Genomic DNA, 16,646 nt, shown 5'->3' with positions numbered 1-16,646 from the left:
TAATTATGTATTATGTTTCAACACTTAATAAAATATTAATAAAGATGAGTACATATCCTAAATTATTGTATAGAATTTTATTATAGATGTGCAAATTGTAATAAATATTATGTGTATAATAATACTAAATACAATAATCAATCAATAAATGAATACAAGATAAATAAAATACAAAATCAATAATAAAAATCTTAATATGAAATTAACATACATATGTAAGTGTATATCATATATTAAACATGTATAGAAACATTTTTTGCATTGCAGAGCCTTCATTCAGGCCCTGGGAACTCTAGCCTGAATTTCTTTTCCTCAAGGACAGTGAACCTCGCCTTCAACCATGGTGTAAAAGAGTTACCTGGTCAGTGATCTCAAATCCTAGCAATGGCAGAAATACTGGCCCCAGTTCCAAGACAGTGACATTTTTTTAAATGGAAACATTTATGGTTACTCAGTTCCATACTGAACATTAAAAAAAAGCAGTGTGGAATTTGTACAGCTATTCAGACATCCTTTCCTTACTTCTAAATTGCTTCTCTGAGAACAACATTGTTTCTCTTTTTTTGTACTTTTTTATTGCAAAAGTGTTTTACAGAGGGATTACAGTTACAGGAGCAAGGTAATGAGTACATTTCCTATTGAGCATTATTGACTCCTCCTTTGTTTTCCCCCTGCCATCCCTTCCCTCCTATCTCCACAACTACTTCCCCTGCCAAGGTCAGTGACTTAGTTTTTCATTTTTGTTTGGCATGGGGTTTGAACTCAAGTAGTGGCAACTGTTCCCTCACATTGCTACAAATTTGCCAACACCCTGAGTTCAAATCCCAGGCTACGAAAAAAAACTGGCAGAAATTCCAAACCAGGGAGCTTTATTTTTTATATAGTTAAATAATTAATATTTTTATTTTTATTTTTTGGCCATCCATGGGGCTTGAACTCACGTCCTGGAAACATTTCCTCAGCTTGGATCTCCCTAGGCTGGGGTACAGTCTCCAGACCCATAGCTGATCCTGAGATCCTAGGCCCAAAGGGCTTGCAGGAAGAAAAAAGAAGCTGGAAAACACAAAAAGTGGTGAGCTGCAGAGGGCTGGCACTTTATGATTTTTTTTTTAGCATGGTGACCATCCTGGATCTGAATGACATGGCTGCAAAGTGGACCTAACCTGCAATTGCTGATGGCTGGTGGGCTATCAGTGAAGCCATAGGCCAACCTGTCAACATAAGCCCTGGGTTCAAATCCCAGTCCTGACACCAATGGCAGGAGAACACAAGAGACTCATTCCTATTCATGGGAATACCAATTGAATGAGTTCATGCATCCGTCTAATCTAAAATTGGATGCAATTGTCCTAGAATGCTGATTGATCTTAACGTATAGTTCATTAAGCATGAAAAGAATAATATTCCTTCAATGGTGGTATAATAAATACCTAAAAGTTGGTAGGAACGTAGTAGGTGTCATTCAATCATAGATAGATGGCTCTGGGACTCTTTAACAATATATATTTATTTGTATACCACTGTCTGCCTATCCATATATCGCTGTTTTGGCCTAAAGTGAGGGTCGATCTCAGCGCCTGGGAACCACTTGACAGCTTCATTGGCTAGAGGCTCCCATGCTCAAATTCACCCATTCATGAATTGGGCCTGCTAGGCACTGAGTTCTCCATCACTGCCAGGCATGATTGAGAACACATCTAAAATCTAGATTCTATGTGTTAGGATGTAAACAATGTAATAAATGGTATAGGTGTCATCAAATTCAATAAAATAAATGGTGAATAAATGAATAAAACAAGAAATAAAATGAATAAATGCACCAAACACAATATGGACTGAACATCTGAATGGAAATATAAATCCTATCGTTAAAATGTGTATAAGGAGTATGTTTTCCAGGACTAAGGCTTGAATTGTGTTTCCCTAGGAGGAGGAAATGGCGGGAGATCCTGAGATACTTGTTTCTGGACCTAGGAAGAGTCATGGCATGCGATTGATTTCATCCTTGAATGAGTAGTTCATGCATGATGTGAGTAGGAAATAATATGCAAGACTCATTGGGTATAGATTATTTGTAGAGAAGAGTTAGTAAAAGCACGACAATAATCATCACAGACATGAAATGGATAAATCAGGAAAGATCCAAATATAGGTACTCACAGATTGGATTCCACCACAGGTCACCATCAATCCTACTCTATACAAATATGTACTTATTTGCATTCTACCTTCAGCTTATGAATGGATGACTATTGTGCTCCCCACTCTCCCCCAGGGGGGCTCAAACTCAGGTACTGAGAATGCCTAGCTCCTTCGTTGCTCACAGGCTGGTGTGCTCATGTGGACTCATTCACCAATTGGGCCTGCTAGGCCCCGAGTTCAGATCCCAGCACTGCCAAAGGATTCATCTTGATGTCAGAAGCCAATTGTTGCATCTGTTTTCCTTTTTTGTGCAAGTCTTGGGTCTCAGCTAGGATGGAGAATGCATGGGCCACCTTCTGGTTATGGGAATAAATTGTTATCCATGTCAGCCCAGTTATACCTGTCATCATATACATAAGAAAATACACAATACATCCATGAATAGCATACAAAATAAACACAATAAGTACACTCAATGAACGATGCAGTCCACACACGAATGTGAATATATATCCCATGTTTCAATGATGCATTGAGCACTATTTTGGCCTCCCTGTGGCTCAATCTCAGTTCCTGGGAAGAGCCCCTCTCCTTAGTGGCTCAAAGTCTGGTGTGATCACATGGACTGATTGGGCAGTTGGGCCTCCTAGGCCCCGAATTCAAAACCCAGCACTGCCAAAAATTCACCCTGATGTGAGAAGCCAGTCGCACCTGTTTTCCTGTGCTGTGCAAATTCTGGGTCAGAAGCCAGTTGTTGCACACGTTTTCCTCTCCTGTGAAAGTCCTGAATCTCAACCAAGAAGAGGAATTCATAGGCAACCCTATAACCATAGGAACAGGTTGTCATCCATGTCAGCAAAGTTATACCTGTCACCATATTTAGTAAAATAAACAATACCTCCATGAAATAGAGACAAAATAAAGAGAAGTTCACTAAATACAAGATGCTGTTTATGTGGGGAGCCGGGGCGAACGCAATTAGACTCCGCCCACTGCCCACTCCCTTCCAGCGTTGAGGTAAACAACTCCATATTAGGCAGTGCTTGGCAGGACGGTGGGTCCTGGGCTTTGTGCATGCGCGAGCCACGTAGAGTCCCCAGCCAATCCCGTGGCACTTGGTGACGGTGAAAGGCAGACGACCAATGATAGGACGACACGTGTCCCTATTCCCTATATAAGCGGCCATTTTTTCTGTGCTCGCTCTCTTGCGCCCAAGCTCTCCTACAACTAAAAGGCTCTCCAATAAAGTGTGATCTGAGAAGACTCCTGGTGTGGTGGTCGTTCTTCCTCGCTGGTCGAGTAGACGGCCGCAACAAGTGGTGCCGAAACCCGGGACCCGTGCGAGAGGCTGAACAGGAACCAGAACTCAACACACGGAGAGGAGACGTCGGTAAGTGTCCCCCCGGAATGCTGTTCACGGTAGATTACTGGTTGCTTGCGTTGCTTCTTCCCTTGTGGTTTGTTTTTTTAGTGGTTCTCTGCGTTTGCCTACATTGTAGCGAACCTGGGAAGGCCTGCCGCTGTTAATAGCAAACAATTGTAAAGCGAAAGTAAAGCCACGGTAGATCACGTGGTTTTCGCCCCGAGAGATAAGTCACTGGTACATAAGGGTGCGACATGGGAAACGGACAAGACAAGCCCTGCGGCTTAACGGACTTTTATGCACCTCTTCAGGCCTTGTTAAGGCAGCGGGGGCTTAAAGTTTCCAAAGCCACGGTCCAGAAGGTGCTGAGTGATTTTGACAGACAGGCCCCATGGTTCGCAGTTTCGGGAGACCTTACGCTCCCGTGCTGGGATAAGCTGGGTAAGGACCTGGCTAGGGCCCAGGAAGAGGGTCAAGTGACAGGTGCGACTCTCCCCCTGTGGCGAATGATTCGCACTTGCCTTGAGGAGGGTGGTTCTGATCTAATACGGGAGGGGCGTAGGGTTTTGATGCAACACCAGGATAGCCTTTCAGAGTCAGCATCGGAAAGGGAGGAAGAAAAAAGGCAAAAAAGAAAAAAGAAAAAAGGAAAGGACTCTAGAGAGTCAAAACAGGAGGGACTGCAGCCCTCACAAGCTCAAAAGGAAAAGAGCCTTGACAAAACCCCTGAAAGGGAGACTCCAATAAAAAACTCTTTATACCCTTCACTGAAGGAATTTTCTAATCGGTTCTCCGCCCTACATGTGGAAGGGCGGGACCCACAAAGTGACGTTGAAAGTCACTCAGAGGGAGAGGAAAGTCAGCTCGATCCGGGCGATGCTGAAGATCTAGAAAAGGTAGCAGCCGAGTATGAGGCAGGCAGATATGGGGGGTGGCGTGCTCTGACAACAGACCCAAGGCCACGACAAAAGGGAAGCGGCCAGACTGGCCTCTGCCCATCTGCCCCCCCCATACCCAGAAACGGGGAGGAGCCATTTTATAAAAGGCAATACTTGGTCGCGGTTAGCGGCCGCGTTTCCGGTCTTTGAAAATCCTACCACCAATGAGAGAACTTTTGAACCCGTGTCTTATACTCAACTTAAAGATTTAGTTGAAGCAGTCCGATCCTACGGGGTAACAGCTAATTATACTACAGCCCTGCTCTTGAGATTGACCGTACACGCTATGACACCCACTGATTGGTTTGAGGTAGCCCGGACTTGCCTTAATCATGGGCAATACCTAGATTTCCGATCCATTGCCCAGGATAAAGCCCAGGCCCAGTATAGACAAAACATTCGAGATGGGCACCCCGAATGGAACGTGGACATGCTTTTGGGGCTAGGGCCCTATACTGAAAACCAGACGCGGTACCCTATTGAGGTGTATCAACAGGTAAATGCCCTTTTTTACCAATCATGGAGAGCCCTCCCCAATAAAGGGGAAACGGCGGGACCCTTAACAAAAATTACCCAAGGCCCTAGTGAGCCATTTTCTGATTTTGTTGCTCGCATGTTGGAGACGGCAGAGCGCGTCTTGGGAAACCTAGAGACTGCCATGCCGTTTGTACAACAGATCATTTTTGAGCAGAGTACTAAAGAGTGCCAGCGGGCTATTACCCCAGTAAGAACTCAGAGCTTGGAGGCATGGTTAAAAGCATGCAGGGAGGTTGGCGGTCCCCTAACCAACGCGGGGCTGGCTGCTGCGGTCTTGTCGGCCGCTAAAGCGGCCCGGGATAACAGCAAAAAGGGATGCTTTCGCTGTGGCCAGTTAGGCCACTTTAAGCGACAATGCCCTCAGAAGGAAAAACTTCCCCAGGAAGTGTCCCGACCCGCTAGGACCCCTGGGGTGTGCCCTCGATGTAAAAAAGGGAAGCATTGGGCTAATGAGTGCAGGTCAGTCAGAGACATTAATGGCCACCTTATTCCCCAGGCCAACAAAGATGTTAACCCAGATCAGGATCAAAAAAACGGGATGGGGGGCCCCCGTCCCCAGGGCCCGAAAATTTATGGGGCAGCTCAGGATCTGACTCCCAACCCACAAGGAGGGCAACCACAGGCTCAGCAGGGTTGGACCTCTGTGCCACCTCCCGACTGGTATTAACACAACAAATGGGAGTCCAGGTCGTGGAGACAGACATGACAGGACCCTTAGATAAAGGCACTGTGGGAATAGTCTTAGGACGTTCCTCCTCTACAATGAAAGGTTTGATCATTTTTCCGGGAGTTATTGACCCGGACTATACGGGGACTATTAAGGTCCTCTGCCATGTCCCCCATGGGGTGGTGTCTATTTCCCCCGGGGACAGAATTGCACAGCTTCTGCTTTTGCCTTCCCTTCATGACAACTTCACTGCAAAGGCGATAGAGAGGGGAGATAAGGGGCTAGGCTCCACTGGAGTTGACCTAACATGCCTATCTATAACCTTAGACCAGAGACCCATGCTAACTCTCCAGGTGGAAGGGAGAAGATTTGAGGGACTGGTGGATACAGGGGCAGATCGAAGCATCATCCAAAGAGGAGAGTGGCCAAAGCAATGGCCAACTCAGAAATCCTCCCAGACCTTACAAGGGCTGGGCTATGCCGATGCCCCACAGTTAAGTGCAAAGGAATTGACTTGGAGAACAGACGAAGGCCAGGTTGGAAAAATGCAGCCATTTGTGGTAGACGTTCCTGTCAATCTTTGGGGGAGAGATGTGCAGCAGCAGCTAAAGTTGACCTTAACAAATGATTATTCTGAGGCCAGCCAAAACATGATGAAACAACAAGGATTTGTGCCCGCCCTAGGGCTCGGTCGGCGTCTCCAAGGATGCAAGGAGCCGATGGAGCCGCTCCCCAAACAGGATCGAAAGGGTTTGGGTTTTTCTTAGGGGCCTCTGAAAATAAAGCTTCCAGCACAGGTGCGGTGCCCATACCTTGGTTAACGCAAAAGGCAGTGTGGGTTCCACAGTGGCCCCTCTCTCGAGAAAAGTTGGAAGTGGCACAAACTCTTGTCCGGGAACAGCTACAGTTGGGGCATGTTGAGCCTTCAGTGTCATCTTGGAATACCCCAATCTTTGTGATCAAAAAGGCCTCCGGAAAATGGAGATTATTGCATGACCTTAGAGCAGTAAATGCCCAGATGCAAATTATGGGACCCATCCAAAGGGGACTTCCACTGCTCTCGGCATTACCTAGAGAGTGGCCTATCTTGGCTTTAGACATTAGGGATTGCTTTTTTCCCATACCTCTTTATGAGAAGGATAGGGAGCGCTTTGCCTTTACTTTGCCCTCTGTTAATCATGAAACCCCGGATGCTCGCTATCAGTGGAAAGTCCTCCCCCAAGGGATGGCTAACAGCCCAAAAATTTGTCAATTGTTCGTGGGGGCTGCATTAACCCCTGTTAAGGAAAAATTTCCAAAGGTGCGGATTGTCCATTATATGGATGATATCTTGTTGGCTGCTCCCTCGGTAGAGACTCTTCATGAGGCATTTGGGCAGGTAACGGAGACCTTAGCTGATAAAGGATTAATTATTGCCCCTGAGAAGGTTCAGCAGACTAGTGTCGTTCAATTTTTGGGAACCGTTGTTTCTCCTACTGAGGTCAAACCACAAAAACTTTCCATTCGGACTGATCACCTTAAAACACTTAATGATTTTCAACAATTGGCAGGGGATATTAATTGGATAAGGGGGTTTCTTAATCTCCCTCGGTCAGAGCTGTTACCCTTGTTTGCTATTTTGGAGGGCGACCCTGAAGTCACCTCCTCTAGATCCCTGACACCTTTAGCACTAAATTCCCTACAAAAGGTTGAGGCAGCTTTGTCTAGGGCTCAACTTTCACGGGTTGATTTAAACTTACCTATTGATTTATGTATATTGAAAACAAAAAATTATCCCACGGGGGTTCTTTGGCAAAATGGCCCCTTATTGTGGCTCCATGGTAATTCTGTGGGAGCAAAAACTGTTCAATATTTTCCTGAATTAGTGGCAAAACAGGCAATTTTGGGTATGAAGTATTGTTTGATACACTTTGCAAAAATTCCAGATAAATTGATTATTCCCTACACCCGTGAGCAAGTTGAAATTTTAGCAGCCACAATGGATATGTGGGCAATTCTTGTTTGCTCATTTCCAAATGTAATTGATAATCATTATCCTAAGCATCCTCTGCTTGCCATAGTTAACAAAAATTTAGTGTATTTTCCTGTTGTCACTTCAAAGGAGCCCTTGGTTGATGCTCTGACCATCTTTACGGATGGATCAAAATCCGGACAAGGTGCCTTTTTTGTTCAAGGACACAAACAGCTGGTAGTTTTTAATTTTCGGCCGAATGTCCCACAGGCTGTTGAATGTTTAATTGTGCTTGAAGTTTTTAAAAGATTTGATCAACCTTTTAATTTGTTTTCGGATTCATTATATGTTGTAAATGCCGTTGCCTTTCTTGAAGTTGCTGCTTCAGTTAAGCAGGCCAGTACAATTTCTAATGTTTTGTTACAGATTCAATCCCTTATTTTAAACAGAAAATACCCTTTTTATATTGGACATATTCGTGCCCACTCTATGTTGCCGGGCCCAATGACAAAGTGTAATGATTTGGTGGACCAGGCAACTCGGGCTGTGGCTCTGGTTGCTGCTGATCCTGTAGAATTGGCAAAAGACTTTCATAGATTGTATCATGTACCTGCTAATACCCTTAGGAAAAGATATAATTTGTCCAGGCATGTGGCAAGAGATATTGTTAAGGCCTGTAAATCTTGTGTTACCTTTCTTCATCCTCCCCATATGGGGGTAAACCCCAGGGGGTTGAGACCAAACGCCCTATGGCAAATGGATGTTACTCATCTGACGGAATTTGGTAAATTGAAATATTTACATGTGTCTGTGGACACCTTTTCTAGTGTCATTCATGCCACACCTCTGGCAGGAGAAAAGGTGTCCCACGTCAGAATACACTGCTTGGAAGCTTGGGCAGCTTGGGGAAAGCCCCTTAGACTCAAGACGGATAATGGCCCTGCTTATACTTCCCATGGTTTTCGCGCCTTTTGCGCACAAATGCAGGTTGCCCACACCACCGGATTGCCCTACAATCCTCAAGGACAAGGTATAGTGGAAAGAGCTAATCGAAGCATAAAAGAAGTGCTTCAAAAACAAAAAGGGGGAGTTGCTGAGTCTGCGTCCCCCAGGGAAAGACTTTCTCTTACACTCTTTACCCTCAATTTTCTGATTTTAAATGACAATGATCAGTCTGCCGCAGATCGGCATATGACAAGAGACTCCATGGATACTAAAGACATGGTCATGTGGAAGGATGTTATTAATAACAAATGGTATGGACCGGATCCGGTAATAACGAGATCCAGGGGAGTTGTTTGTGTTTTTCCACAGGATCAAGAAGTACCTCACTGGGTCCCGAGTCGGCTGACGCGGCCGGTCCTACAAGGTCAAGAAAAAATTGAACAAAATGACCAGGCTCCTGCTGTTGGTGATACAATTGATGATCAAGACTCATCTCAGCAGGGAGGAACACAGATGGGCAATTCTGTTGGCGTTCCCGAGGCCGCTGCCGGTTCGACATGATGCGAGACTTTTTCCCCGCCTGTTTGGCACCAATAGGACCATGGACCTTCCGTATCTTTTGTTGGACCCAGAGGAAGCCCCCATTGGGGAAAATAGATCCTTCCACTTGGGGGGGAGTCTTTGTTTTCAGTTAGTGAAAGACAAGTCGACTCCCTCCTTTTCCCCATGCATTTTGCTTTTATCTCAGACTGCAGGCTGGTTTGATGTTCCCCACGGCGGCGGCCCCTGTAAACAGTCCAATGCCACTTGGTTTTCCGGCTGGTGGCCGGCAAAGCGTCAGGAAAAGGGTTTGCCTAGCTTTCCAAAATGGGCCCCCTTTTGCATGGGTCGGCACTCTGGAGACACTTGGCCCTGGACGGGCTGTCAATCCCGTACGGGGGCCTGGGTTATGCAAGACCAAACCTTTTATTTCTCCCCCGGCATTAGCACAAGTTTTAATCAAACCTATAAGGGAAAGAATTATACTGACCAAAACCCTTCACAGGCCTATGTTTCCAATCCATTTGATATTTGGTTGCTGTGTGGCGTAAAAGGCAGTTGTATAAATTTAGAGCCTATGGCAATGATAGGAGGGGGAAAGATTGGAGTGAGTCGGTTTGGGTGGAGCACTTCCAAACCTTGGGCCTTTTGGGATCCAGAGATCGAGAGCCCTACCAGGACCGATAGCGTTGTCGCTTGGTCATCCACCGTGGGTTGTGGGGGGGATGGAGTTCAACCATATTATAATATTAGCTATAAGGCTACCCCAGTCTGTGTTTATCCCCCTTTTGTTTTTATAGTCAGTGACAAAGGTCTGCAGACCTGTACTAATGATTCTTGTTTTTATACTTCATGCTGGAATGCTTCTAAATATGAGTATGCGCTTATTGCTCGCATTCCTCGCTGGGTGCCAGTACCTGTTAAAGCTTCCAGTGCCTTGACCCTTTTACGCCAAAAAAGAGATTTCGGCATTACTGCTGCCGTGGTGACAGCTATTTCGTTAGCTGCCGTGGGAGCTGCAACGGCAGCTGTTGCCATGGGGCAATCAATACAAATGGCACAAACGCTAAATGACCTTTCTGCCAATACAGCACATGCTTTGGATGTACAACAAGGGATTAATTCACAATTGAGGGGAGGGCTGATGGTGGTTAATCAGAGGATTGATTTAGTCCAAGAACAGGTAGATACGTTGTGGCAGATTGCCCAGCTGGGATGTCAGTGGAAGTATGAGGGGTTATGTGTAACAAGCGTACAGTATAACAACGCTACGCAGGCTGCAAACTTGTCTAAGCAGTTGTCAAGTTATCTTCTAGGTAACTGGTCTGGCGAGTTTGATGATATGCTTGACCAGCTGAGGATTGCCATTGTGACCGTAAACTCTACACGCGTGGACCCTAAATTCGTGGAGGGACTTCAATCTTGGATCTCCTCTGCTGTTTCCTGGTTTAAGGAGTGGGTGGGAGTTGGATTATTTTTGGCCTGCTGCTTGGGAGGATGCGTGGTCTGCCTATGGTTGGTCTGTCGCCTTCGAGCCCAAACCAGAAGGGACAAGGTTGTTATCTCACAAGCATTAGCCGCTTTGGAGAGTGGGTCCTCACCCCAGATCTGGCTGTCGGCCCTGAGAGGCAATTAAGCCTTACCATTTTGCATAGCCTTAGCACCCCGAGGGATCAGGGGATCCCATTGCACCGGGACAGGTATGCAACTTGCAATTTGGGACAGGGTGCGAGGCAAGTGCACTGCACTTGAGGAGGACCATCGCCTCAAGAAGAGCATGTTGGGTTGCATGTGGGATGATGCCCAAGATCCCACCTCTGCAAAAAGGCATCGGACGGGCCTGGTCATCACTGGGGAAGGCGCCCCTCAGGCGAAGACCAGTGCAAGGTCCTCTCATTAATGTTTTAGACAGAGGCCCAACCTCTACTCTTACCTGTCGCCAAAAAACAAAAAGGGGGAACTGTGGGGAGCCGGGGCGAACGCAATTAGACTCCGCCCACCGCCCACTCCCTTCCAGCGTTGAGGTAAACAACTCCATATTAGGCAGTGCTTGGCGGGACGGTGGGTCCTGGGCTTTGCGCATGCGCGAGCCACGTAGAGTCCCCAGCCAATCCCGTGGCACTTGGTGACGGTGAAAGGCAGACGACCAATGATAGGACGACACGTGTCCCTATTCCCTATATAAGCGGCCATTTTTTCTGTGCTCGCTCTCTCGCGCCCAAGCTCTCCTACAACTAAAAGGCTCTCCAATAAAGTGTGATCTGAGAAGACTCCTGGTGTGGTGGTCGTTCTTCCTAGCTGGTCAAGTAGACGGCCGCAACATGTTTAGACATGTATATCAATATAGATTGTATGTTTAAATTATGAATTTATGACTATACTGGACGACTCTGGGGATCAATGTCAGATCCTGGGAATGGCCTACATCCTTAGTTGCTCACAGGTTGGTGTGTTCACCTTGACTTCTTAGCCAATTGGTCCTACTAGGACCTGAGCTAAGATCCCAGCACTACCAACAAGTGGGTTGTGGAGTAAAAAGCCAAGGGTGAAATTGTCTTCCTTTCTTTGAATATCATTTGTGAACCTGAGAACACTGACAAGATGGAGAACATTTATACAAATCTAGATGGTCTCTGATAGGATGTCATCAATGTAATAAACGGAATGGGTATCATCATAGTATAATCAATGGTAAATAAATGAATAAAACAAAAAATTCAAGGAATAACCACACACATGTATGGACTGAACATCTATAGGTAAGTATAAATCCTATCTTTACAATGTATATAAATATTATGTTTCCAGGGCTGGGGCTTGAATTCAGGACTAGTAAACAGGCCTGACTTTCTTATCTTCAAGTACAGTGATCTTCCCTTTCATCCACATTGCTGCTGATTTACCCAGATCCTGAGTTCAAATCCAAAGTCTAGAAGAATATACATCATGAATTGCAAGGGAGGGAGCTAAATTTTTTATTTTACTTTTCTCAGTACGGGCTTGAAGTCAGGTTGTGGCAACTGTGCCTCAGGTTCAATCACCCTAGGCTGGGGTGCAGCCACTAGACCTACAGCTGCTTCTGGGATTCTAGACCCCCTGGTCTTGCAGAGAAAGCAATGCACAGAAAAAATGTGGCCTTTTTATATTTTCTTCCTTTGCACGGTGATCCTCATGGCTCTGAATGACACTGTTGCAAAAGGTACTTCACCTTGCATTGCTGAGGGCTGACAGACTATCTGGGAATCCATAGGCCCACGTGGCAACATAGGCCCTGATGTCAAATCCCCCTCCTAACACCAATCAACGGCAGGAAATACTAAGAAAATGGTTCCCATCCATAGGAAGAACAATGGAATGTTATCCATGTCAAAGTTCAATGAGTTGATCATGAATGATGCTCCTATAAATTTAGACAGCATCATTTCAGGAGGCTAATTGATTTTATTTAATATTTGTGAAGCATAAAAAGAGTATTATTACTTAAAGGAACACAATAATTTCAGGACACTGATTGATTTCTTTAATAGTGTAAGGATGAAAATAATAACATTAATTACATGGATGCATGATTAATACCCAGGAATTGGAAGGAATGTAGTTTATATAACTGAATAATATATAGACATCTCTAAAAACTATAAAAATACATATTTATTAGCTTTCTGCCATCTGCCTGTCAATCTGTTCTTATTTTGCTAACACCTGTGGCTTGATCTCAGGCCCTGGGAACAGCCTGTCAGCTCAGTTTGCCCCAGGATGGCATGGTAACCCTCACCCATTCATGAATTGGGCCTTGTAGGCTTGTAGGCCATGAGTTCAGATGCTAGCACTCCCCAAAAATGAATTATGGAATAAGAAGTTGATCGTGACACATGTTTTCCTTTTCTGTGAATGTCCTGGATGTCAGGTATGAAGTGGAATACATATGCAGACCTGTATCTTATGTAATCAATGTAATCAATTTTTATGTGCCATAATAGTAAAAATAAATGGTCAATACATGAATAAAACAAAAAAATAACTGCACTGAATGCAATATGGAGTCAATATATGTATATAAATATAAATCATATGTAAATTGTACATGAATAGGATGTTTTCTAGTGGTGGTGATCTATTTCAGGCCTAAGGAACAGACTTGAATTTCTTGACTTCAAGGAGGCCAGTTTCCCCTTCCCACACACTGCAAGAGAGTTACCAAGTCCATAGGTTCCAATCCCATTCCTGGCAGAAAAATGGCACCTTTATATTATGTAATAGAATAGTAATTCTTAGGTATTGCATTATGATTCCGTATTATGAATGTGATTGTTTAAATGCTTCATAAACATTAACTCACATCGATCAGTTTCCTATAACATAATTGTATATAATTTTTATTTATTTATTTATTTTTTTTTGTCGGTCGTGGGGCTTGAACTCTGGGCCTGAGCGCTGTCCCTCAGCTCTTCACCTCAAGGCGAGCACTCTACCACTTGAGCTACAGCGCCACTTCCGGTTTTCTGGAGGTTTATTGGAGATAGGAGTCTCACGGTCTCTCCTGCCCGGGCTGGCTTTGAACCTCGATCCTCAGATCTCAGCCTCCTGAGTAGCTAGGATTACAGGCGTGAGCCACCAGCGCCCGGCAATTGTATATAATTTTATCATAGAATCATTCAGGAACTGCTCTTTCAATCAGGACATACATTATATTCCATTGGTAATCATATGGACAGGATTAAGTTTCTTAGGATCTCCTTCCATTTGGAAGTGGCAGAACCAGGATTCCATCTATGGGCTACAGCTCCCACCACTTAAATCCGAGGATAGGGAGCTCACCAGTCTGTCCAAGAACATCAGTAAGACCAATGATTAGGCACTCACCAGTGGCTCTCAGCAGTCTTCCTTGATACTTACAAGGCTGTGATGGGAGGATCATGGTCGAAGTCACCCTAGGCAGGAAAGTCCAACTTCAGTGCCAACAAAGCCAAAATCCCTATGGCTCCAGTGTGGAAGGCTAGCCTTGAGCCAAAGCAGCTCACAGACTGTGCCCATATCCTCAGTTCAACGTCTGGGACTGGGAACAAACAGACATACACAACAATCTGTGTGGTCATCCCGCTAAAGCAGGTCACCCTCTTGTCTCCAACTGAATTGGACATTGTTCCCCAGGAAAAGGACTGGGGGAGCTGCTATCTTCTTGACTCCGCCCATGCTGCTTGCATCACAGGATTCTGGCCACACCCCAATTATTTCATGGTTCTTTCTGACCAATGAGATACAAGAATGGTGGCCACGCTCACATTCCATGCTGCCAGGTAGCACCGGGATTCCCTCTGTTAGTTTACACCACTACCAGCAGTTGAGGAAGGTAGAGATGGCTGAGTGGTGAGGAAGAGACTCAAGGCAATTTTGGAATTTTGAACGAAAATGATATGGCTGCCCATGCCCCAGTGCCCTCCCTGCCCATGGTTCAGGATTTCAGACATCAGGCAATACCCTGCCAGGCCGCGTAAAGCCCAACCTGGTCCCTGGCTCTGAGGCCATGTGTCTGAAATGCAACTGCCATCACTGCTCGCCCCACCTGGAGCAGCCTGAAGCAACTTTTCACAGCAGCACATGTGAGTGGCTGGCCCAAAACTACCCCTACCCCGGGTCAGACACCCTTCTGGGGGCACCATGACCCCCTACTTCTGTCCAATCCCTGGCTCTGAGAAGCCACCTTTCTGTTTGGGGCATTCCTGAAACAGAGCCTCAATATATGCTCTGGCTGGGCTGGATCGAGGTCCTCCTATCTATAACATGTATGCTCCACCAGGCCTGGTCCTCTGTCGTTGGTATAGTAGATATGTAGCAACATGCTCAGTCATCAATTTAGATGGATTATCCCAAACTTTTAGTCCACATCAGGCGATTCTTTTTTTTTTTTTATTGTGAAAATACTGTACAGAGGGTTTAAAATTACATCGGCAAGATAATGAGTACATTTCTTATCAAGTATTGTAGCTTCCTCCTTTGTTTCCCCTTCTCATCCCATCCTCTCCCCGCCTCCCTTCCTGTCCCTCCACCTCCCCCTACCAAAGTTGTAAAGTTCATTTTCGACATACGACTTCTATGTCTCATTGTTGCAATGGGTCCACCTGTAATCTCTATTTAAATGATTCGTTTTTTCCCTTCCCCTCCATAAATTATAACAACATCAAATACAGTTAAAGCAGGGATTATACTGTGGGGGAGGGACATAAAAAACAACAAAGAAATAATCTTATAAATGTAATAGAAACAATCGAATGAAAGAGAAAATATTGAATACATATTTTAAGGTTCATTTCCCTAACATCAACTTATCTGACCTGTTTTGCTTGACTCAGACATATACTAGTTATTGCAAATAAGGCAAACCATGGAACCTATGTTTCTTTGGGCCTGGCTTATTTCACTTAATATAATTTTTTCCAAGTCTTTCCATTTCCTAACAAATGGAGCACTGTCATTCTTTATGATGGAGGCATAGAATTCCATTGTGTATATATACTACATTTTCTTGATCCATTCATCTACCCAGGGGCATCTGGGTTGGTTCCATACCTTAGCTATCGTAAATAATGCTGCAATAAACATAGTTGTCCTGGTAGCTTTAATGTGGTCTTGTTTGTGAACATTTGGGTAAATGCCCAAAATTGGGATTGCCTGGGTCATAGGGGAACTGTACATAGAGTCTTTTGAGGAACCTCCATACTGCTTTTGAAAGTGGTTGAACAAATTTACACTCCCACCAACACTGCAATAAAGTTCCCATCTGTCCAAATCCACTCCAGAATCTGTTGTTATCAGAGTTCTTGATTATAGCCATTCTAACTGGGGTGAGGTGGTATCTCAAAGTTGTTTTGATTTGCATTGCTTTTATGGCTAGAGAGGTTGAGCATTTGTTCATGTGTCTATTGGCCATCCTTCTTTTCTCTTCAGAGAAGTTTCTCTTTAAGGTTTTAGCACACTTATTTATTGGGCAGTTGTTTCTTTGAAGATTTGTTGTTGGGGGATTTATTTTAGATATGAGACCCTTGTCAGTTGTATGGCTAGTGAAGATTTTCTCCAAGTCTGTGGTCTTTCTATTGATCTTGCTAGCTATATCCTTTGCCATGCAGAAGCTCTCCAATTTCATGCAATCCTAATTGTCCAACCTTTCTTTGGTTTGTTGTGTTTCAGGGTCTCTATTCAGAAAATTTCAGCTTTTGCCAAGTAGACCTGGGATTTTTCCTATTCCATCGTGTAATGTTTTCAGAGTGTCTGCTTTGGCATCGAGGTCTTTGATCCATTTGGAGTTGATTCTGGTGCAGGGTGATATATAAGGGTCTAGTTTTAGTTTTCTACAAGTAGTTAACCAATTTTGCCAGCACCATTTCCTGAAGAAGCTTTCTTTCTTCCATTCTATTTTCTTAGCTCCCTTATCGAATATTAGATGGCTATAGGTCTGTAGGTTCATTTCTGGGTTTTCAATTCTATTCCATTGGTCCTGTGGTCTGTTCTTGTTCCAGTACCAAGCTCTTTTGATTATTATTGCTTTGTAGAGGAGTTTGAAATTTG

Source organism: Dipodomys merriami, unplaced genomic scaffold (genome assembly GCF_024711535.1).
Source record: "Dipodomys merriami isolate MVZ:Mamm:240054 unplaced genomic scaffold, mDipMer1.0.p SCAF_573, whole genome shotgun sequence".
Lineage (NCBI taxonomy): Eukaryota > Metazoa > Chordata > Mammalia > Rodentia > Heteromyidae > Dipodomys > Dipodomys merriami.
This window is presented reverse-complemented; position numbering follows the sequence as displayed.